Genomic DNA, 21,859 nt, shown 5'->3' on the forward strand with positions numbered 1-21,859 from the left:
TGCCCTGCTACTCCTCTGGCCTAGTGGTTAGGGGGATGGTTTTATGTGTGCAGATTACAGGGTTCGATCCCTGACTACAGTGAAAGGCAGGCAGTTTCTTTTTTGTCCAGATGCCTTTTTCCTCTCTTCCCCTGTCCATTTGCTACATCGTTTTACACTTGCAAACTTACCATTGTCTGTAGAGCACATGGCTTTGCACGCAAAGGCCTACTGAGCTCCTTGCACATTACAGCAACACACTGGCAGAATGCAATGCCTTGCTGAGTACAGTTGCAAGATAGGACAGGCATACTCCTAGGGAGGACTAAGATGAGGGAGACACTATAGAAGACTGCCAGAAATGAGACAGTGGGGTCAGACTTCTGGTCCTTGTTTACACTCACTGTGTTGATATCTGCACTCTGTCTTCCTTGTCCTTGCCTTCTTTCTCTTTGACACTATTTGCCGGACTGCCTAGCAATGCCTCAAGTTCTAAAGTATATTATCTCCAACGGTCTCCAGACATTAAGCTTGAGCCTCCTTATCGATAAAGAAAAGTGAATCTCCTACGACTTCCCACACTGCCGTGACTCGGATTCGAACCGAGGTTGCTGCGGCCACAACGCAGAGTACTAACCACTATACGATCACGGCAAGCTATCTGGAGAGGTGGTTTGGCTTTCTGTGCAATCGCTTCTGAGGTGCAGAAAAGGTTGCTCATCCTTGAAACAGCATGTAAAGGTGCATCTTAACTGATTTCTACTACTCATATTTAAACATCCTTGATGCAGTTCCACTCATTCTGTGTATGGTTCATATCTTTTTATTGCCTGCCTCACTTTTTTGGGCTAGCGATGATCGTGAATATGCCGAGGGCATAGTCCATGGTAAATTGCATCAGCCAAAGAGGGCATCTATTCAAAAGCCTGAGCAGGTTTCATCCTTGAATGCTCTCCTTTGAATGGTGGTGCCACTTTGCTAAATCACTCCTCACAATGGACAGGTAGTTATGCAGGCTGCAGACACCGGAGACTGTGAAGTGTGAATAGGAGAAGCCCTCTCATTTCCCCTCTTAAAATCCCTTCACTGTAGTACTGCACAGCTCCCTCCCTTTAACTAGGGAGCTTAACTTCAGTTTAAAAGCCACCTGAATGAGATTTACAAGCTCCTTGATATGTCCAGTGTTAAAGTAATGTGTTAGTACATTTAGTGTGAGTAGTCCTGAGATATGAGTCTGACATTTGGAAGTACTTCTGCCCTGCTACTCCTCTGGCCTAGTGGTTAGGGGGATGGTTTTATGTGTGCAGATTACAGGGTTCGATCCCTGACTACAGTGAAAGGCAGGCAGTTTCTTTTTTGTCCAGATGCCTTTTTCCTCTCTTCCCCTGTCCATTTGCTACATCGTTTTACACTTGCAAACTTACCATTGTCTGTAGAGCACATGGCTTTGCACGCAAAGGCCTACTGAGCTCCTTGCACATTACAGCAACACACTGGCAGAATGCAATGCCTTGCTGAGTACAGTTGCAAGATAGGACAGGCATACTCCTAGGGAGGACTAAGATGAGGGAGACACTATAGAAGACTGCCAGAAATGAGACAGTGGGGTCAGACTTCTGGTCCTTGTTTACACTCACTGTGTTGATATCTGCACTCTGTCTTCCTTGTCCTTGCCTTCTTTCTCTTTGACACTATTTGCCGGACTGCCTAGCAATGCCTCAAGTTCTAAAGTATATTATCTCCAACGGTCTCCAGACATTAAGCTTGAGCCTCCTTATCGATAAAGAAAAGTGAATCTCCTACGACTTCCCACACTGCCGTGACTCGGATTCGAACCGAGGTTGCTGCGCCACAACGCAGAGTACTAACCACTATACGATCACGGCAAGCTATCTGGAGAGGTGGTTTGGCTTTCTGTGCAATCGCTTCTGAGGTGCAGAAAAGGTTGCTCATCCTTGAAACAGCATGTAAAGGTGCATCTTAACTGATTTCTACTACTCATATTTAAACATCCTTGATGCAGTTCCACTCATTCTGTGTATGGTTCATATCTTTTTATTGCCTGCCTCACTTTTTTGGGCTAGCGATGATCGTGAATATGCCGAGGGCATAGTCCATGGTAAATTGCATCAGCCAAAGAGGGCATCTATTCAAAAGCCTGAGCAGGTTTCATCCTTGAATGCTCTCCTTTGAATGGTGGTGCCACTTTGCTAAATCACTCCTCACAATGGACAGGTAGTTATGCAGGCTGCAGACACCGGAGACTGTGAAGTGTGAATAGGAGAAGCCCTCTCATTTCCCCTCTTAAAATCCCTTCACTGTAGTACTGCACAGCTCCCTCCCTTTAACTAGGGAGCTTAACTTCAGTTTAAAAGCCACCTGAATGAGATTTACAAGCTCCTTGATATGTCCAGTGTTAAAGTAATGTGTTAGTACATTTAGTGTGAGTAGTCCTGAGATATGAGTCTGACATTTGGAAGTACTTCTGCCCTGCTACTCCTCTGGCCTAGTGGTTAGGGGGATGGTTTTATGTGTGCAGATTACAGGGTTCGATCCCTGACTACAGTGAAAGGCAGGCAGTTTCTTTTTTGTCCAGATGCCTTTTTCCTCTCTTCCCCTGTCCATTTGCTACATCGCTTTTACACTTGCAAACTTACCATTGTCTGTAGAGCACATGGCTTTGCACGCAAAGGCCTACTGAGCTCCTTGCACATTACAGCAACACACTGGCAGAATGCAATGCCTTGCTGAGTACAGTTGCAAGATAGGACAGGCATACTCCTAGGGAGGACTAAGATGAGGGAGACACTATAGAAGACTGCCAGAAATGAGACAGTGGGGTCAGACTTCTGGTCCTTGTTTACACTCACTGTGTTGATATCTGCACTCTGTCTTCCTTGTCCTTGCCTTCTTTCTCTTTGACACTATTTGCCGGACTGCCTAGCAATGCCTCAAGTTCTAAAGTATATTATCTCCAACGGTCTCCAGACATTAAGCTTGAGCCTCCTTATCGATAAAGAAAAGTGAATCTCCTACGACTTCCCACACTGCCGTGACTCGGATTCGAACCGAGGTTGCTGCGGCCACAACGCAGAGTACTAACCACTATACGATCACGGCAAGCTATCTGGAGAGGTGGTTTGGCTTTCTGTGCAATCGCTTCTGAGGTGCAGAAAAGGTTGCTCATCCTTGAAACAGCATGTAAAGGTGCATCTTAACTGATTTCTACTACTCATATTTAAACATCCTTGATGCAGTTCCACTCATTCTGTGTATGGTTCATATCTTTTTATTGCCTGCCTCACTTTTTTGGGCTAGCGATGATCGTGAATATGCCGAGGGCATAGTCCATGGTAAATTGCATCAGCCAAAGAGGGCATCTATTCAAAAGCCTGAGCAGGTTTCATCCTTGAATGCTCTCCTTTGAATGGTGGTGCCACTTTGCTAAATCACTCCTCACAATGGACAGGTAGTTATGCAGGCTGCAGACACCGGAGACTGTGAAGTGTGAATAGGAGAAGCCCTCTCATTTCCCCTCTTAAAATCCCTTCACTGTAGTACTGCACAGCTCCCTCCCTTTAACTAGGGAGCTTAACTTCAGTTTAAAAGCCACCTGAATGAGATTTACAAGCTCCTTGATATGTCCAGTGTTAAAGTAATGTGTTAGTACATTTAGTGTGAGTAGTCCTGAGATATGAGTCTGACATTTGGAAGTACTTCTGCCCTGCTACTCCTCTGGCCTAGTGGTTAGGGGGATGGTTTTATGTGTGCAGATTACAGGGTTCGATCCCTGACTACAGTGAAAGGCAGGCAGTTTCTTTTTTGTCCAGATGCCTTTTTCCTCTCTTCCCCTGTCCATTTGCTACATCGTTTTACACTTGCAAACTTACCATTGTCTGTAGAGCACATGGCTTTGCACGCAAAGGCCTACTGAGCTCCTTGCACATTACAGCAACACACTGGCAGAATGCAATGCCTTGCTGAGTACAGTTGCAAGATAGGACAGGCATACTCCTAGGGAGGACTAAGATGAGGGAGACACTATAGAAGACTGCCAGAAATGAGACAGTGGGGTCAGACTTCTGGTCCTTGTTTACACTCACTGTGTTGATATCTGCACTCTGTCTTCCTTGTCCTTGCCTTCTTTCTCTTTGACACTATTTGCCGGACTGCCTAGCAATGCCTCAAGTTCTAAAGTATATTATCTCCAACGGTCTCCAGACATTAAGCTTGAGCCTCCTTATCGATAAAGAAAAGTGAATCTCCTACGACTTCCCACACTGCCGTGACTCGGATTCGAACCGAGGTTGCTGCGGCCACAACGCAGAGTACTAACCACTATACGATCACGGCAAGCTATCTGGAGAGGTGGTTTGGCTTTCTGTGCAATCGCTTCTGAGGTGCAGAAAAGGTTGCTCATCCTTGAAACAGCATGTAAAGGTGCATCTTAACTGATTTCTACTACTCATATTTAAACATCCTTGATGCAGTTCCACTCATTCTGTGTATGGTTCATATCTTTTTATTGCCTGCCTCACTTTTTTGGGCTAGCGATGATCGTGAATATGCCGAGGGCATAGTCCATGGTAAATTGCATCAGCCAAAGAGGGCATCTATTCAAAAGCCTGAGCAGGTTTCATCCTTGAATGCTCTCCTTTGAATGGTGGTGCCACTTTGCTAAATCACTCCTCACAATGGACAGGTAGTTATGCAGGCTGCAGACACCGGAGACTGTGAAGTGTGAATAGGAGAAGCCCTCTCATTTCCCTCTTAAAATCCCTTCACTGTAGTACTGCACAGCTCCCTCCCTTTAACTAGGGAGCTTAACTTCAGTTTAAAAGCCACCTGAATGAGATTTACAAGCTCCTTGATATGTCCAGTGTTAAAGTAATGTGTTAGTACATTTAGTGTGAGTAGTCCTGAGATATGAGTCTGACATTTGGAAGTACTTCTGCCCTGCTACTCCTCTGGCCTAGTGGTTAGGGGGATGGTTTTATGTGTGCAGATTACAGGGTTCGATCCCTGACTACAGTGAAAGGCAGGCAGTTTCTTTTTTGTCCAGATGCCTTTTTCCTCTCTTCCCCTGTCCATTTGCTACATCGTTTTACACTTGCAAACTTACCATTGTCTGTAGAGCACATGGCTTTGCACGCAAAGGCCTACTGAGCTCCTTGCACATTACAGCAACACACTGGCAGAATGCAATGCCTTGCTGAGTACAGTTGCAAGATAGGACAGGCATACTCCTAGGGAGGACTAAGATGAGGGAGACACTATAGAAGACTGCCAGAAATGAGACAGTGGGGTCAGACTTCTGGTCCTTGTTTACACTCACTGTGTTGATATCTGCACTCTGTCTTCCTTGTCCTTGCCTTCTTTCTCTTTGACACTATTTGCCGGACTGCCTAGCAATGCCTCAAGTTCTAAAGTATATTATCTCCAACGGTCTCCAGACATTAAGCTTGAGCCTCCTTATCGATAAAGAAAAGTGAATCTCCTACGACTTCCCACACTGCCGTGACTCGGATTCGAACCGAGGTTGCTGCGGCCACAACGCAGAGTACTAACCACTATACGATCACGGCAAGCTATCTGGAGAGGTGGTTTGGCTTTCTGTGCAATCGCTTCTGAGGTGCAGAAAAGGTTGCTCATCCTTGAAACAGCATGTAAAGGTGCATCTTAACTGATTTCTACTACTCATATTTAAACATCCTTGATGCAGTTCCACTCATTCTGTGTATGGTTCATATCTTTTTATTGCCTGCCTCACTTTTTTGGGCTAGCGATGATCGTGAATATGCCGAGGGCATAGTCCATGGTAAATTGCATCAGCCAAAGAGGGCATCTATTCAAAAGCCTGAGCAGGTTTCATCCTTGAATGCTCTCCTTTGAATGGTGGTGCCACTTTGCTAAATCACTCCTCACAATGGACAGGTAGTTATGCAGGCTGCAGACACCGGAGACTGTGAAGTGTGAATAGGAGAAGCCCTCTCATTTCCCTCTTAAAATCCCTTCACTGTAGTACTGCACAGCTCCCTCCCTTTAACTAGGGAGCTTAACTTCAGTTTAAAAGCCACCTGAATGAGATTTACAAGCTCCTTGATATGTCCAGTGTTAAAGTAATGTGTTAGTACATTTAGTGTGAGTAGTCCTGAGATATGAGTCTGACATTTGGAAGTACTTCTGCCCTGCTACTCCTCTGGCCTAGTGGTTAGGGGGATGGTTTTATGTGTGCAGATTACAGGGTTCGATCCCTGACTACAGTGAAAGGCAGGCAGTTTCTTTTTTGTCCAGATGCCTTTTTCCTCTCTTCCCCTGTCCATTTGCTACATCGTTTTACACTTGCAAACTTACCATTGTCTGTAGAGCACATGGCTTTGCACGCAAAGGCCTACTGAGCTCCTTGCACATTACAGCAACACACTGGCAGAATGCAATGCCTTGCTGAGTACAGTTGCAAGATAGGACAGGCATACTCCTAGGGAGGACTAAGATGAGGGAGACACTATAGAAGACTGCCAGAAATGAGACAGTGGGGTCAGACTTCTGGTCCTTGTTTACACTCACTGTGTTGATATCTGCACTCTGTCTTCCTTGTCCTTGCCTTCTTTCTCTTTGACACTATTTGCCGGACTGCCTAGCAATGCCTCAAGTTCTAAAGTATATTATCTCCAACGGTCTCCAGACATTAAGCTTGAGCCTCCTTATCGATAAAGAAAAGTGAATCTCCTACGACTTCCCACACTGCCGTGACTCGGATTCGAACCGAGGTTGCTGCGGCCACAACGCAGAGTACTAACCACTATACGATCACGGCAAGCTATCTGGAGAGGTGGTTTGGCTTTCTGTGCAATCGCTTCTGAGGTGCAGAAAAGGTTGCTCATCCTTGAAACAGCATGTAAAGGTGCATCTTAACTGATTTCTACTACTCATATTTAAACATCCTTGATGCAGTTCCACTCATTCTGTGTATGGTTCATATCTTTTTATTGCCTGCCTCACTTTTTTGGGCTAGCGATGATCGTGAATATGCCGAGGGCATAGTCCATGGTAAATTGCATCAGCCAAAGAGGGCATCTATTCAAAAGCCTGAGCAGGTTTCATCCTTGAATGCTCTCCTTTGAATGGTGGTGCCACTTTGCTAAATCACTCCTCACAATGGACAGGTAGTTATGCAGGCTGCAGACACCGGAGACTGTGAAGTGTGAATAGGAGAAGCCCTCTCATTTCCCCTCTTAAAATCCCTTCACTGTAGTACTGCACAGCTCCCTCCCTTTAACTAGGGAGCTTAACTTCAGTTTAAAAGCCACCTGAATGAGATTTACAAGCTCCTTGATATGTCCAGTGTTAAAGTAATGTGTTAGTACATTTAGTGTGAGTAGTCCTGAGATATGAGTCTGACATTTGGAAGTACTTCTGCCCTGCTACTCCTCTGGCCTAGTGGTTAGGGGGATGGTTTTATGTGTGCAGATTACAGGGTTCGATCCCTGACTACAGTGAAAGGCAGGCAGTTTCTTTTTTGTCCAGATGCCTTTTTCCTCTCTTCCCCTGTCCATTTGCTACATCGTTTTACACTTGCAAACTTACCATTGTCTGTAGAGCACATGGCTTTGCACGCAAAGGCCTACTGAGCTCCTTGCACATTACAGCAACACACTGGCAGAATGCAATGCCTTGCTGAGTACAGTTGCAAGATAGGACAGGCATACTCCTAGGGAGGACTAAGATGAGGGAGACACTATAGAAGACTGCCAGAAATGAGACAGTGGGGTCAGACTTCTGGTCCTTGTTTACACTCACTGTGTTGATATCTGCACTCTGTCTTCCTTGTCCTTGCCTTCTTTCTCTTTGACACTATTTGCCGGACTGCCTAGCAATGCCTCAAGTTCTAAAGTATATTATCTCCAACGGTCTCCAGACATTAAGCTTGAGCCTCCTTATCGATAAAGAAAAGTGAATCTCCTACGACTTCCCACACTGCCGTGACTCGGATTCGAACCGAGGTTGCTGCGGCCACAACGCAGAGTACTAACCACTATACGATCACGGCAAGCTATCTGGAGAGGTGGTTTGGCTTTCTGTGCAATCGCTTCTGAGGTGCAGAAAAGGTTGCTCATCCTTGAAACAGCATGTAAAGGTGCATCTTAACTGATTTCTACTACTCATATTTAAACATCCTTGATGCAGTTCCACTCATTCTGTGTATGGTTCATATCTTTTTATTGCCTGCCTCACTTTTTTGGGCTAGCGATGATCGTGAATATGCCGAGGGCATAGTCCATGGTAAATTGCATCAGCCAAAGAGGGCATCTATTCAAAAGCCTGAGCAGGTTTCATCCTTGAATGCTCTCCTTTGAATGGTGGTGCCACTTTGCTAAATCACTCCTCACAATGGACAGGTAGTTATGCAGGCTGCAGACACCGGAGACTGTGAAGTGTGAATAGGAGAAGCCCTCTCATTTCCCCTCTTAAAATCCCTTCACTGTAGTACTGCACAGCTCCCTCCCTTTAACTAGGGAGCTTAACTTCAGTTTAAAAGCCACCTGAATGAGATTTACAAGCTCCTTGATATGTCCAGTGTTAAAGTAATGTGTTAGTACATTTAGTGTGAGTAGTCCTGAGATATGAGTCTGACATTTGGAAGTACTTCTGCCCTGCTACTCCTCTGGCCTAGTGGTTAGGGGGATGGTTTTATGTGTGCAGATTACAGGGTTCGATCCCTGACTACAGTGAAAGGCAGGCAGTTTCTTTTTTGTCCAGATGCCTTTTTCCTCTCTTCCCCTGTCCATTTGCTACATCGTTTTACACTTGCAAACTTACCATTGTCTGTAGAGCACATGGCTTTGCACGCAAAGGCCTACTGAGCTCCTTGCACATTACAGCAACACACTGGCAGAATGCAATGCCTTGCTGAGTACAGTTGCAAGATAGGACAGGCATACTCCTAGGGAGGACTAAGATGAGGGAGACACTATAGAAGACTGCCAGAAATGAGACAGTGGGGTCAGACTTCTGGTCCTTGTTTACACTCACTGTGTTGATATCTGCACTCTGTCTTCCTTGTCCTTGCCTTCTTTCTCTTTGACACTATTTGCCGGACTGCCTAGCAATGCCTCAAGTTCTAAAGTATATTATCTCCAACGGTCTCCAGACATTAAGCTTGAGCCTCCTTATCGATAAAGAAAAGTGAATCTCCTACGACTTCCCACACTGCCGTGACTCGGATTCGAACCGAGGTTGCTGCGGCCACAACGCAGAGTACTAACCACTATACGATCACGGCAAGCTATCTGGAGAGGTGGTTTGGCTTTCTGTGCAATCGCTTCTGAGGTGCAGAAAAGGTTGCTCATCCTTGAAACAGCATGTAAAGGTGCATCTTAACTGATTTCTACTACTCATATTTAAACATCCTTGATGCAGTTCCACTCATTCTGTGTATGGTTCATATCTTTTTATTGCCTGCCTCACTTTTTTGGGCTAGCGATGATCGTGAATATGCCGAGGGCATAGTCCATGGTAAATTGCATCAGCCAAAGAGGGCATCTATTCAAAAGCCTGAGCAGGTTTCATCCTTGAATGCTCTCCTTTGAATGGTGGTGCCACTTTGCTAAATCACTCCTCACAATGGACAGGTAGTTATGCAGGCTGCAGACACCGGAGACTGTGAAGTGTGAATAGGAGAAGCCCTCTCATTTCCCCTCTTAAAATCCCTTCACTGTAGTACTGCACAGCTCCCTCCCTTTAACTAGGGAGCTTAACTTCAGTTTAAAAGCCACCTGAATGAGATTTACAAGCTCCTTGATATGTCCAGTGTTAAAGTAATGTGTTAGTACATTTAGTGTGAGTAGTCCTGAGATATGAGTCTGACATTTGGAAGTACTTCTGCCCTGCTACTCCTCTGGCCTAGTGGTTAGGGGGATGGTTTTATGTGTGCAGATTACAGGGTTCGATCCCTGACTACAGTGAAAGGCAGGCAGTTTCTTTTTTGTCCAGATGCCTTTTTCCTCTCTTCCCCTGTCCATTTGCTACATCGTTTTACACTTGCAAACTTACCATTGTCTGTAGAGCACATGGCTTTGCACGCAAAGGCCTACTGAGCTCCTTGCACATTACAGCAACACACTGGCAGAATGCAATGCCTTGCTGAGTACAGTTGCAAGATAGGACAGGCATACTCCTAGGGAGGACTAAGATGAGGGAGACACTATAGAAGACTGCCAGAAATGAGACAGTGGGGTCAGACTTCTGGTCCTTGTTTACACTCACTGTGTTGATATCTGCACTCTGTCTTCCTTGTCCTTGCCTTCTTTCTCTTTGACACTATTTGCCGGACTGCCTAGCAATGCCTCAAGTTCTAAAGTATATTATCTCCAACGGTCTCCAGACATTAAGCTTGAGCCTCCTTATCGATAAAGAAAAGTGAATCTCCATCGACTTCCCACACTGCCGTGACTCGGATTCGAACCGAGGTTGCTGCGGCCACAACGCAGAGTACTAACCACTATACGATCACGGCAAGCTATCTGGAGAGGTGGTTTGGCTTTCTGTGCAATCGCTTCTGAGGTGCAGAAAAGGTTGCTCATCCTTGAAACAGCATGTAAAGGTGCATCTTAACTGATTTCTACTACTCATATTTAAACATCCTTGATGCAGTTCCACTCATTCTGTGTATGGTTCATATCTTTTTATTGCCTGCCTCACTTTTTTGGGCTAGCGATGATCGTGAATATGCCGAGGGCATAGTCCATGGTAAATTGCATCAGCCAAAGAGGGCATCTATTCAAAAGCCTGAGCAGGTTTCATCCTTGAATGCTCTCCTTTGAATGGTGGTGCCACTTTGCTAAATCACTCCTCACAATGGACAGGTAGTTATGCAGGCTGCAGACACCGGAGACTGTGAAGTGTGAATAGGAGAAGCCCTCTCATTTCCCCTCTTAAAATCCCTTCACTGTAGTACTGCACAGCTCCCTCCCTTTAACTAGGGAGCTGTAGTAAGAATCTTTGTGTTCAACATCTTTGTATCCTGTATAGGAAGGGTTAAAATGTGAAACTACATTGCGTGCAAAGAAATAAGCTAAAATGAGTTGTTTTTCTTGTAAGGAATTTGCTGACCAGAAAGGAATGCACAGATGTTACTTTGGTCCAGGCACAGGCCTATCTTGGGACTGACCTCTGACCAAGGAGGAGTGCATAGATGTTACCTTGATGTAGGCACCAACTTATCTTGTGTCTGACTTTTTTACCATCTAAGGCTACAGTGAGTGAATTTATAGCCTTGACTGAAATTCCTTGTCTAGTAACCAGCTGCTGTGTATGCACAAAAGAGGGTATAAAAACCCATGTAAAGTGTATAGAAATTAGACTGCTGACAACCAAGAACTTTGTGGCAGGTCTCCATGCATGTAAAATAAACTCTTTTTTGGCCTACCTTTTTGCTGCGTGATTTTTCCAGTATATGTTAAGAGTATTAAAATCTTTTGACATTTCTGGCGCCCAACGGGGGCCACCTCTTCACGGTACGAATCGCATAAGAGGGACTGAAAAACCTGTACAGGAAGGGGAGAACGAATCTCGGGCTCCCTTGAACGGAAAGACCTTCGACGAAGAAGTTGTAAGTAGAGGCCAGTCACTCTTAGATTCGATCCGTGGGACGGTGACGAATGAGGGCGGAAGATCCGCAGTAAGGTAAGCTTTTTTATTTGTAAAAGTTTTTTTTAAAAAAGGGACTAGTCATAAAGGAATTTCTTTTGTTTAAAATTTTACAAAAGACCGGTAGAGATCTCAGGAAAAGGAAACAGTTTTTCTTTTAAATAAGAAAAATGGGAATAGGAAGCAGTTGTTGTGTTAGGAAGGGCTGCTTAAATAAAAGGACTGAGGATGAGGAATATATGTTTAAATTACATCCGAAAAACTTGAAATATATGAAAAAATGGAAGAAAGACTATGGGTTTAGTGGTACCTTGAATAAATCAGAATGTCAAAATCTAGTGAGAGACCTCTTGAGGGACACAGGCGGTAAGGTTAAGAAACAAAAAAAGGTAGGATTTCCTCAAGCACAGAAATGGTTAGAAGAAGCTAATAAGAGACATAGGGAACAATTTTCAAATAAGGGAAATGGTGGCTCGAGTGCAAAAGATGCATTTTTTGTCCGAAAAGAGGATGGCGAGACATCTGTTGCCTGTCGTAGACCGACAGCCCTGCCCTTGTATCCCGAAGTTAGAAAAGACATGGTTAGTCCACCCCAGTATCAGGAAGATGACACAGAGAATCAGGATACAACTGTACCCTCCGTAGTACTGACAAAACAAGTAGGTGAAACCCTGGATCTCCGGAACCGTAATATAGATAAATCAGAATGGACGCATAAGGAAGCTGAAATACAAGAAGCTGAATCAAATATAGTATCTACAGACTCATATCCCCTTATAGAAGTAGCAAACCCACAGGCAGGAACACCCGGTCAAGGTCCCACTATTTTAGTTTACCGACCTTGGACACGGGAAGACATCCGAAAAGCTGTGGAGGGCATACCACACCCAAAATTAGACATGACTAAATTTTGCGATGACATTGCAGGTATGATGGAAAGTTACAAATTAAATTCCGTTGAATTGGAACAGGTAATACGCCAAATCTTAGGACCAGATTGGCACTTAATTTGTGGGAATTGGGATCCCCTGACTAGGATAGATAGTAAACCACGTGCCTTTGAGTCTGAATCATATAAGACACAAACACAGGACTTGCTAAAGCGTATTATGAAGCAGTGGAAGCCTAAGGCAGATTGGACTTGTATTAATCAGTGTGTACAAACTGAAGATGAAAAAGTAGATCATTATTTACAAAGACTTAACCAGCGCTTTGATAACCATAGTGGAATAGACAAACCACCCAATCAAGAAAAGGATTCACCTTATGAACAACAGTTAAAAAATGCCTTTTTAAAAGGATGTAGAACTGCAATCAGTAACTTCATTCACAAACATATGATAGACCATAGGACGGCACGTCTGCAACCCTTACTGAAGTATGCAAGACATGCAGAAAAATATTTAGAAGAAAGGAAAAGAAAGCAAGCTCAAACCTTTACGGTGAGTGAAGATGGGACACTTATGCTACTGCAAGGTCCGACTAACAGGGGTAGAGGAAGGGGCAGAGGCAGGGGCAGAGGAAGAGGGAATGTGGGACATTCCGAAGATTATGAAGGCAGACAGAAAAGAGGAGAATGTTTCAAATGTGGTAAAAAGGGACATTTTGCAAGGGATTGCCGGTCTTCTGAAAGAGCTAAAACCACCCCGGATCACGAGTCAGCATGACTATATGATGGTGGTGGAGGTGAATCAGACCTGGACAAAAAGGCTGATGGGCCAGACTCAATAAGTCAGAGTGAAGAGGAAGCTTTTGAGGACATAAACGAAGAGGGTAAGGGAGAATGTGCAGGATGGGAGAATGAAATGACTGATTTTTCAGACGAAGGTGAATATCAGGTTGTTAATTTAACAGCGCTGGCTGTAACTATGCAGCTAGAAGCACAACCAATAATAACACTTCAAGTAGAAGGAAAGGATGTGGAATTTTTGTGTGATTCAGGGGCCTCCAGGACCCTGCTAAAAAATTCTGCAGTACCATCCGATGTAACTTCTGATGACTATGTATTAGTCAAAGCAGCAAATGGCCGCATTTATAAAGAACCACTATCTAAACCCTTATGGTTCACGGACCCTGAAACTAACCAAACTATCAGGTTTCGAGTCATTATTTCCAAAATTTGCCCTGTAAACTTATTAGGGAGAGATTTAATGCACGTGTTTGGCATAGCAGCTGTGCCGACTGCATCAGGAATTCTAGCCAAACGAGTAGAGATTCAAGATGTTATGTTGCAGGTGGGGCAGGGTGATTTACACTACTGGTACAGTAATGATCTTGTCGAAACTGGACCACAAAATGTAGTAAATGAGCTAACTAATTTGGCCTTAAGCAAATATGGCACACAACCGCCAGTGGTAGCTAAACAACTACACTGTACAATGTACTACAGAAAGTATGTAGGACCAGACGACAAATATGAAGAGCAATTCTTTAAACACAAGGTCACAAAAATCTTGTTACAAAATCTATATTGGGATAAAGCAGGAAATTCTGCAGTTACATGCAGTCTTACAAAAGATATGCAGTTACTTTTTCACAATAATTCTATTGCACATGTCTCTGTAACAAGGGAAGAACAAATGGCATGGTATCTGGTGGGGAGGAAAGTTACTGAATGGGCTAAAATGACGCCAGAACAATTGGCATGTAAAGGAGTTCAGGTACAAAGGCTAAATTGGGTCACCCAGGCTAGACCCACAGTGCACCTCCGCGAAGACAGGCTAACGCCACCCGGGGGGGCCCATTCTGACTATATCTCCTAACCCCACAGGAAGAATTAAAGTTACAATCAGTGCCAGACTCCTTATGGTCCCGCGGGCAACATGACATTGGGCTAATAAAAACAGCAGGACAGGTTAAAATAACTCCAAAATCCGATTTTAGACCTCACAAGCGTCAGTATCCGTTAAGTAAAAAGGCAGAAGAAGGCATTCTACCAGTGATCACGGCTCTATTATGAGCTGGGGTTTTAATTCCATGCACAGATTCACCGTGTAACACACCCTTGTTCCCAGTAAGGAAACCGGATGGGACCTGGAGAATGGTACAGGATCTGCAAGCTGTGAATGCTGCTGTAGTACCAAGGGCTCCTATGGTCCCAGATCCATCTGTTTTGTTAAATGATATCCTTCCCACAGATAAGTATTTTTCTGTCATTGATATCAGTAACGTATTTTTTTCCATCCCTCTACAGGAAGCTAGTAGGTTTTGGTTCGCTTTTACGTTTATGAGCAAGTGGTACACATACACAAGACTGCCGCAGGGATATTGTGAGAGCCCTACAATCTTTTCGCAAGAAATGTCAACAAACCTGGCACAGTTTCAACCGGAGCATGGCTGTCATCTACTGTTATACGTAGACGACATCTTACTGGCTGCACCCACGGAGGCTGTCTGTGAGTCTGAAACTATTCGGTTACTGCATTTCTTGGCGAAAGAGGGACATAAGGTAAACAAATCTAAATTACAATTTTGTAAAGCTGAAGTATGATATCTAGGCTATACCATTTCAAATGCTGGTAGACAACTAGATAACTGTAGAAAAGAAGCTATTTTACAGGCACCAATGCCCAGTACAAAAAAAGAAATGATGTCATTTTTAGGAATAACTAACTTTTGTCATAGTTGGATTCCCAATTATTCAGAGGAAGTGAGTCCACTTTCAGAACTTATTTTTGCACTTCCTATGGCAGCACATGACGCGCTGCAATGGGCAGATAAGGCAATACAGGCATTTACTAGGGTAAAGCAACTGATAGCAGGATCTGCAACACTTAGCTTCCCTGACTATACAAAACCTTTTGTTCAGACAGTAGATTGTAAGCAGGGCTTTATGACATCGGTTCTGTTGCAAACTTATTGGGATAAGTTGAGACCATTAGCTTTTTATTCCAGCAAACTGGACACAGTGGCACGATCATCGCCACACTGTGTACAAGCAATAGTCGCAGCTGCACTGGCTGTGCAGGCATCTGCAACCCTAGTTTTGTTTCATGACCTTACTTTACGGGTACTACACTCTGTCACAGTAATACTTCTACAGGATAAAGTTACCTTTCTCTCTCCTAGCAGACATTTGTCCTGCATGACAACGTTACTATCACAACTGCACATGACCTTTAAGCGATGCACCACTCTTAATCCAGCCACGCTGTTACCTACAGCTGATGACGGTGCCCCTCACGTATGTTTACATTTAATACACTCTAATGTCTTACCAAGACCAGACCTTAAAGATCAGCCTTTGGCAAATTCAGATTGGACCCTGTTCGTAGATGGGTCAGCATGTAAGAATGAGGCAGGTATTACACAAGTGGGTTATGCAGTCACAACTGAGACTGAGGTACTAGAGGCAAAACCTCTCCCCAGGAACCTGTCCGCACAAGTGGCTGAATTGATTGCTTTGACCAGAGCATGTACCATTTCCAAGGATAAGGCAGTTACTATCTACACAGATAGTCAGTATGCTTTTTCTACGGTCCATGTCTTTGCACAGCAATGGAAAAATAGGGGAATGGTTACGGCCTCAGGAAAGGAAATAACCCACAAGGATTTAATCCTTAGCCTCTTACAAGCTGTCCAACTGCCACGGGGATTGGCCATCTGTAAGTGCAGCACACACAAATGCCAAGGATCCAGTATCACTTGGAAATGCACTAGCTGACAAAACTGCAAAAAGTGTAGCCTTAACCTCTACTTTTGCACTCGAGACCACACAGAAGGAACTTCATCCTACAGATAAATTTGATCTACAAACTTTACAAGTAATGCAGGAACTTAGTACAGTTCAGGAAAAACAGCGATGGGTTAAATATGGGGCTATTCAGAAGCAGGGAGTTTTTGTAGGTCCAAATGACAAGTATGTTTTGCCAACAAACCTTTTTAGGTATGCCTCATTAGTGACGCACGGCCCATCGCACCTGGGTCCTGCTGCCATGGTTCAAATGATCCAGCGAATTTTCTGGACCAAGGGCTTTATAGCGTATGCAAAACGATTTTGTTTATCGTGCCTGCTTTGTGCACGATACCATGGTGATGGGGTGCGGATCACTCCAGCAGCTTTCCTGCTGCCTCCGTATCCATTTCATACAATCTGTATGGATTTTATTGAACTAACTCCCATCCAACAAAAGCGATTTGTGTTGGTCATTATTGACGCTTTTACAAAATGGGTTGAAGCTTTTCCAGTAACACATCCAGATGCCCTGTCGGTAGCCAAGGCCCTTACGAATAATATTATCCCTCATTTTGGGCTACCCACACGCATCTATTCTGATAATGGCACACATTTTGTAAACCAAGTTATTCAAAAGCTGGCTGCCATTTTTCAGATTGAACTAAAACACCACTGTGCCTACTACCCACAGTCAGCAGGGTTGGTTGAATGCCATAATGGTATTCTCAAAGGCAAGTTACGTAAACTCATGGCCGAGACACACCAGTCTTGGATAAACTGCTTACCTCTAGCACTCCTGTACATGTGTACCACTCCCACCTCGAAAGGGGTCACACCATTTGAACTCTTATACGGGAGACCGTACTACGTCCCGCAGTGGCAAGGTCTTTTGCCTGCGGAACGTGAGGGGGGTGAAGAGATAGCAGATTACATGAGGAAATTGCTGACCAGAACTAACACCTCTCTAACAAGTTAGCAGATTACATGAGGAAATTGCTGACCAGAACTAACACCTCTCTAACAAATGATTGCTTTTCAGATCAGAAGAACAACAGGATCCTGGAAGTGAAACCTGGCGACTGGGTCTGGATCAAAATCATCAAAAGGAAGACCTGGAACTCACCCAAGTGGGAAGGACCATACCAGGTTTTGATCTCTACTCCCACAGCAGTTCGAATAAAGGAGCGAACATCTTGGATCCACCTGACACATTGCAAGATTGTCAGGAAATTTGAGTTGGAAAAGAATTTGAGTTCCCCTGAGGAACACTGATTAGTAGTAATCCTGTTTTCGTAAGAACTTTTCTGACTGTTGTAGCAATGCAGGGAAATACCGGAAGGGAGCAGCCCTTCCCACAAAAGCATTGTAAAATAATTTTGTTATTAGTAAGTGTAAGTGTTGTTTTTCTGTTTTGGCCATTTTTATTTTCAAACGAAACTAGCCAAGTGAAGAGAGACGAAAAAACAGCTTGGCATCCACCCTTTAATACGTACCAAGCTATTAAATATGCATATGCTTTGTCTTTTAATGTTTCAATTTGTTGGATATGCACAGCTATCCCGACTGTACATGGTGGTCTGATGTTAGGTACAGTCCCTTTGGGGGCAAATGATACATGGACTAAATTACTATTTGAAACTTCAGAGGTAGCCTTAAAGGACAAAATAGCATTACCCCTCATGGGTCGTCAGAATGGAACTGTATGTTTCCAGAGATCTGGAAAAATTAAGGTTGGATGGAGTCAATGTAATGTAACCATAATTCATAACTGTACAATAGATGGACACTGTGCAACAAGTTTCAAGCCTATAAGAGTGCTTATTAATAGTACAGGGCTTATTAATGTCACAAGCTTTGTTGAAAAAAATGTTATCTGTGTATGATCTTTTGTTTAAAGGGCTACAAGACAAAGGAAATCATTCTATTCCAGTAAATATCACCCTTAAGGTGAATGATTGTTATTTTATCTGTGGTAAAAAAGCATACAAATGGTTGCCAAGGAATTGGTCAGGCAGTTGTTTTTTGGGCTATTTAGCACCAGCTATAAGACATACATTTTCTCTTCCCCAAGGCAAAATACGAAATGTACGTGCTATAAATAAACCTGTTAATCCTGTAGGTAATGTTGATGCCTCCTGGATCTATCATCATGATTTGGCCCACAGTAGCAGCAAGGGACTGTCACACATGGACTTGGGCGATGATGTTATTTCTTGGGCTGGTATTCTTCCAGCTTATGGGACAGTAAAATCTATTTGGGAGCTCAGAAAACTGTCAAAACTGTTAGAAACTCTGAGCAATGCAACTTTTTCTGCGCTAGAGTTGGTGACGGATGAGCTAACTGCAATGAGGACTGTAGTGTTGCAGAATCGGATGGCACTCGATTTCACCCTAGCGGCAAAAGGAGGTAATTGCGCTCTTATCCAGGAGGAGTGTTGTTCTTTTATTCCCGATAATGAGCACGATATAGACAGTCATTTGGAGATCTTACAACAAGTTTCTGAACTTACAAAACCAGGACAGAATCCATTGACTGACTTTTTCCAAAATTGGTTTGGAAATTGGGGAACAGTACTTATGAATGTCTTAATTGCTGTATGTGTTGGTGCCATTATATTCCTACTGTTGGGTTGTTGTTGCATTCCTTGCATCCGAATGATAATATCAAGTGTATTGTCTGCCAATGCAACTAAAGCTTATTATCCTGAATATACAGAAAATGAATCATGCGAAAAACTGTATGAATAAAATGTATTATGGGGGATACAAAGTGTTGTGAGGGGGGGAATGTAGTAAGAATCTTTGTGTTCAACATCTTTGTATCCTGTATAGGAAGGGTTAAAATGTGAAACTACATTGCGTGCAAAGAAATAAGCTAAAATGAGTTGTTTTCTTGTAAGGAATTTGCTGACCAGAAAGGAATGCACAGATGTTACTTTGGTCCAGGCACAGGCCTATCTTGGGACTGACCTCTGACCAAGGAGGAGTGCATAGATATTACCTTGATGTAGGCACCAACTTATCTTGTGTCTGACTTTTTTACCATCTAAGGCTCCAGTGAGTGAATTTATAGCCTTGACTGAAATTCCTTGTCTAGTAACCAGCTGCTGTGTATGCACAAAAGAGGGTATAAAAACCCATGTAAAGTGTATAGAAATTAGACTGCTGACAACCAAGAACTTTGTGGCAGGTCTCCATGCATGTAAAATAAACTCTTTTGGTCTATCTTTTTGCTGCGTGATTTTTTCAGTATATGTTAAGAGCATTAAAATCTTTTGACAGGAGCTTAACTTCAGTTTAAAAGCCACCTGAATGAGATTTACAAGCTCCTTGATATGTCCAGTGTTAAAGTAATGTGTTAGTACATTTAATGTGAGTAGTCCTGAGATATGAGTCTGACATTTGGAAGGGCTTTTTGCCCTGCTACTCCTCTGGCCTAGTGGTTAGGGAGATGGTTTTATGTGTGCAGATTACAGGGTTCAATCCCTGACTACAGTGAAAGGCAGGCAGTTTCTTTTTTGTCCAGATGCCTTTTTCCTCTCTCCCCCTGTCCATTTGCTACATTGTTTTACACTTGCAAGCTTACCATTGTCTGCAGAGCACATGGCTTTGCACACAAAGGCCTACTGAGCTCCTTGCACATTACAGCAACACACTGGCAGAATGCAATGCCTTGCTGAGTACAGTTGCAAGATAGGACAGGCATACTCCTAGGGAGGACTAAGATGAGGGAGACACTATAGAAGACTGCCAGAAATGAGAGAGTGGGGTCAGACTTCTGGTCCTTGTTTACACTCACTGTGTTGATATCTGCACTCTGTCTTCCTTGTCCTTGCCTTCTTTCTCTTTGACACTATTTGCCGGACTGCCTAGCAATTCCTCAAGTTCTAAAGTATATTATCTCCAACGGTCTCCAGACATTAAGCTTGAGCCTCCTTATCGATAAAGAAAAGTGAATCGCCTACGACTTCCCACACTGCCGTGACTCGGATTCGAACCGAGGTTGCTGCGGCCACAACGCAGAGTACTGACCACTATATGATCACGGCAAGCTATCTGCAGAGGAGTGGTTAAGCTTTCTGTGCAATCGCTTCTGAGGTGCAGAAAAGGTTGCTCATCCTTGAAACAGCATGTAAAGGTGCATCTTAACTGATTTTTACTACTCATATTTAAACATTCTTGATGCAGTTCCACTCATTCTGTGTATGGTTCATATCTTTTTATTGCCTGCCTCACTTTTTTGGGCTAGCGATGATCGTGAATATGCCGAGGGCATAGTCCATGGTAAATTGCATCAGCCAAAGAGGGCATCTATTCAAAAGCCTGAGCAGGTTTCATCCTTGAATGCTCTCCTTTGAATGGTGGTGCCACTTTGCTAAATCACTCCTCACAATGGACAGGTAGTTATGCAGGCTGCAGACACCGGAGACTGTGAAGTGTGAATAGGAGAAGCCCTATCATTTCCCCTCTTAAAATCCCTTCACTGTAGTACTGCACAGCTCCCTCCCTTTAACTAGGGAGCTTAACTTCAGTTTAAAAGCCACCTGAATGAGATTTACAAGCTCCTTGATTTGTCCAGTGTTAAAGTAATGTGTTAGTACATTTAGTGTGAGTAGTCCTGAGATATGGGTCTGACATTTGGAAGTTTTTCCACCCTGCTACTACTCTGGCCTAGTGGTCAGGGAGATGGTTTTATGATTGCAGATTACAGGGTTCAATCCCTGAATACAGTGAAAGGCAGGCAGTTTCTTTTTTGTCCAGATGCCTTTTTCCTCTCTTCCCCTGTCCATTTGCTACATCGTTTTACACTGGCAAACTTACCATTGTCTGTAGAGCACATGGCTTTGCACACAAAGGCCTACTGAGCTCCTTGCACATTACAGCAACACACTGGCAGAATGCAATTCCTTGCTGAGTACAGTTGTAAGATAGGACAGGCGTACTCCTAGGGAGGACTAAGATGAGGGAGACACTATAGAAGACTGCCAGAAATGAGAGAGTGGGGTCAGACTGCTGGTCCTTGTTTACACTCACTGTGTTGATATCTGCACTCTGTCTTCCTTGTCCTTGCCTTCTTTCTCTTTGACACTATTTGCCCGGACTGCCTAGCAATGCCTCAAGTTCTAAAGTATATTATCTCCAACGGTCTCCAGACATTAAGCTTGAGCCTCCTTATCGATAAAGAAAAGTGAATCTCCTACGACTTCCCACACTGCCGTGACTCGGATTCGAACCGAGGTTGCTGCGGCCACAACGCAGAGTACTAACCACTATACGATCACGGCAAGCTATCTGGAGAGGTGGTTTGGCTTTCTGTGCAATCGCTTCTGAGGTGCAGAAAAGGTTGCTCATCCTTGAAACAGCATGTAAAGGTGCATCTTAACTGATTTTTACTACTCATATTTAAACATCCTTGATGCAGTTCCACTCATTCTGTGTATGGTTCATATCTTTTTATTGCCTGCCTCACTTTTTTGGGCTAGCGATGATCGTGAATATGCCGAGGGCATAGTCCATGGTAAATTGCATCAGCCAAAGAGGGCATCTATTCAAAAG

General features: G+C 43.8%; 9 non-coding genes across 9 annotated transcripts; all 9 read right to left on the reverse strand.

Annotated features, from left to right (window-relative positions):
- Positions 1-561: 561 nt before the first annotated feature.
- Positions 562-633, reverse strand: TRNAH-GUG. The gene has a single exon. It is a non-coding gene; the product is annotated as a tRNA-His (tRNA).
- A 2,394-nt stretch (positions 634-3,027) lies between these two features.
- TRNAH-GUG lies at positions 3,028-3,099 on the reverse strand. The gene has a single exon. It is a non-coding gene; the product is annotated as a tRNA-His (tRNA).
- Positions 3,100-4,260: 1,161 nt separating this feature from the next.
- On the reverse strand, positions 4,261-4,332 carry TRNAH-GUG. Its single transcript has one exon. It is a non-coding gene; the product is annotated as a tRNA-His (tRNA).
- Positions 4,333-5,492: 1,160 nt separating this feature from the next.
- Positions 5,493-5,564, reverse strand: TRNAH-GUG. Its single transcript has one exon. It is a non-coding gene; the product is annotated as a tRNA-His (tRNA).
- Positions 5,565-6,724: 1,160 nt separating this feature from the next.
- On the reverse strand, positions 6,725-6,796 carry TRNAH-GUG. The gene has a single exon. It is a non-coding gene; the product is annotated as a tRNA-His (tRNA).
- A 1,161-nt stretch (positions 6,797-7,957) lies between these two features.
- TRNAH-GUG lies at positions 7,958-8,029 on the reverse strand. The gene has a single exon. It is a non-coding gene; the product is annotated as a tRNA-His (tRNA).
- A 1,161-nt stretch (positions 8,030-9,190) lies between these two features.
- On the reverse strand, positions 9,191-9,262 carry TRNAH-GUG. The gene has a single exon. It is a non-coding gene; the product is annotated as a tRNA-His (tRNA).
- Positions 9,263-10,423: 1,161 nt separating this feature from the next.
- TRNAH-GUG lies at positions 10,424-10,495 on the reverse strand. Its single transcript has one exon. It is a non-coding gene; the product is annotated as a tRNA-His (tRNA).
- An 11,021-nt stretch (positions 10,496-21,516) lies between these two features.
- On the reverse strand, positions 21,517-21,588 carry TRNAH-GUG. Its single transcript has one exon. It is a non-coding gene; the product is annotated as a tRNA-His (tRNA).
- Between the last annotated feature and the right edge of the window lie 271 nt (positions 21,589-21,859).

The sequence above is a fragment of the Protopterus annectens genome, chromosome 2.part2 (assembly GCF_019279795.1).
Source record: "Protopterus annectens isolate FY-2018-M chromosome 2.part2, PAN1.0, whole genome shotgun sequence".
Taxonomy (NCBI): domain Eukaryota; kingdom Metazoa; phylum Chordata; order Ceratodontiformes; family Protopteridae; genus Protopterus; species Protopterus annectens.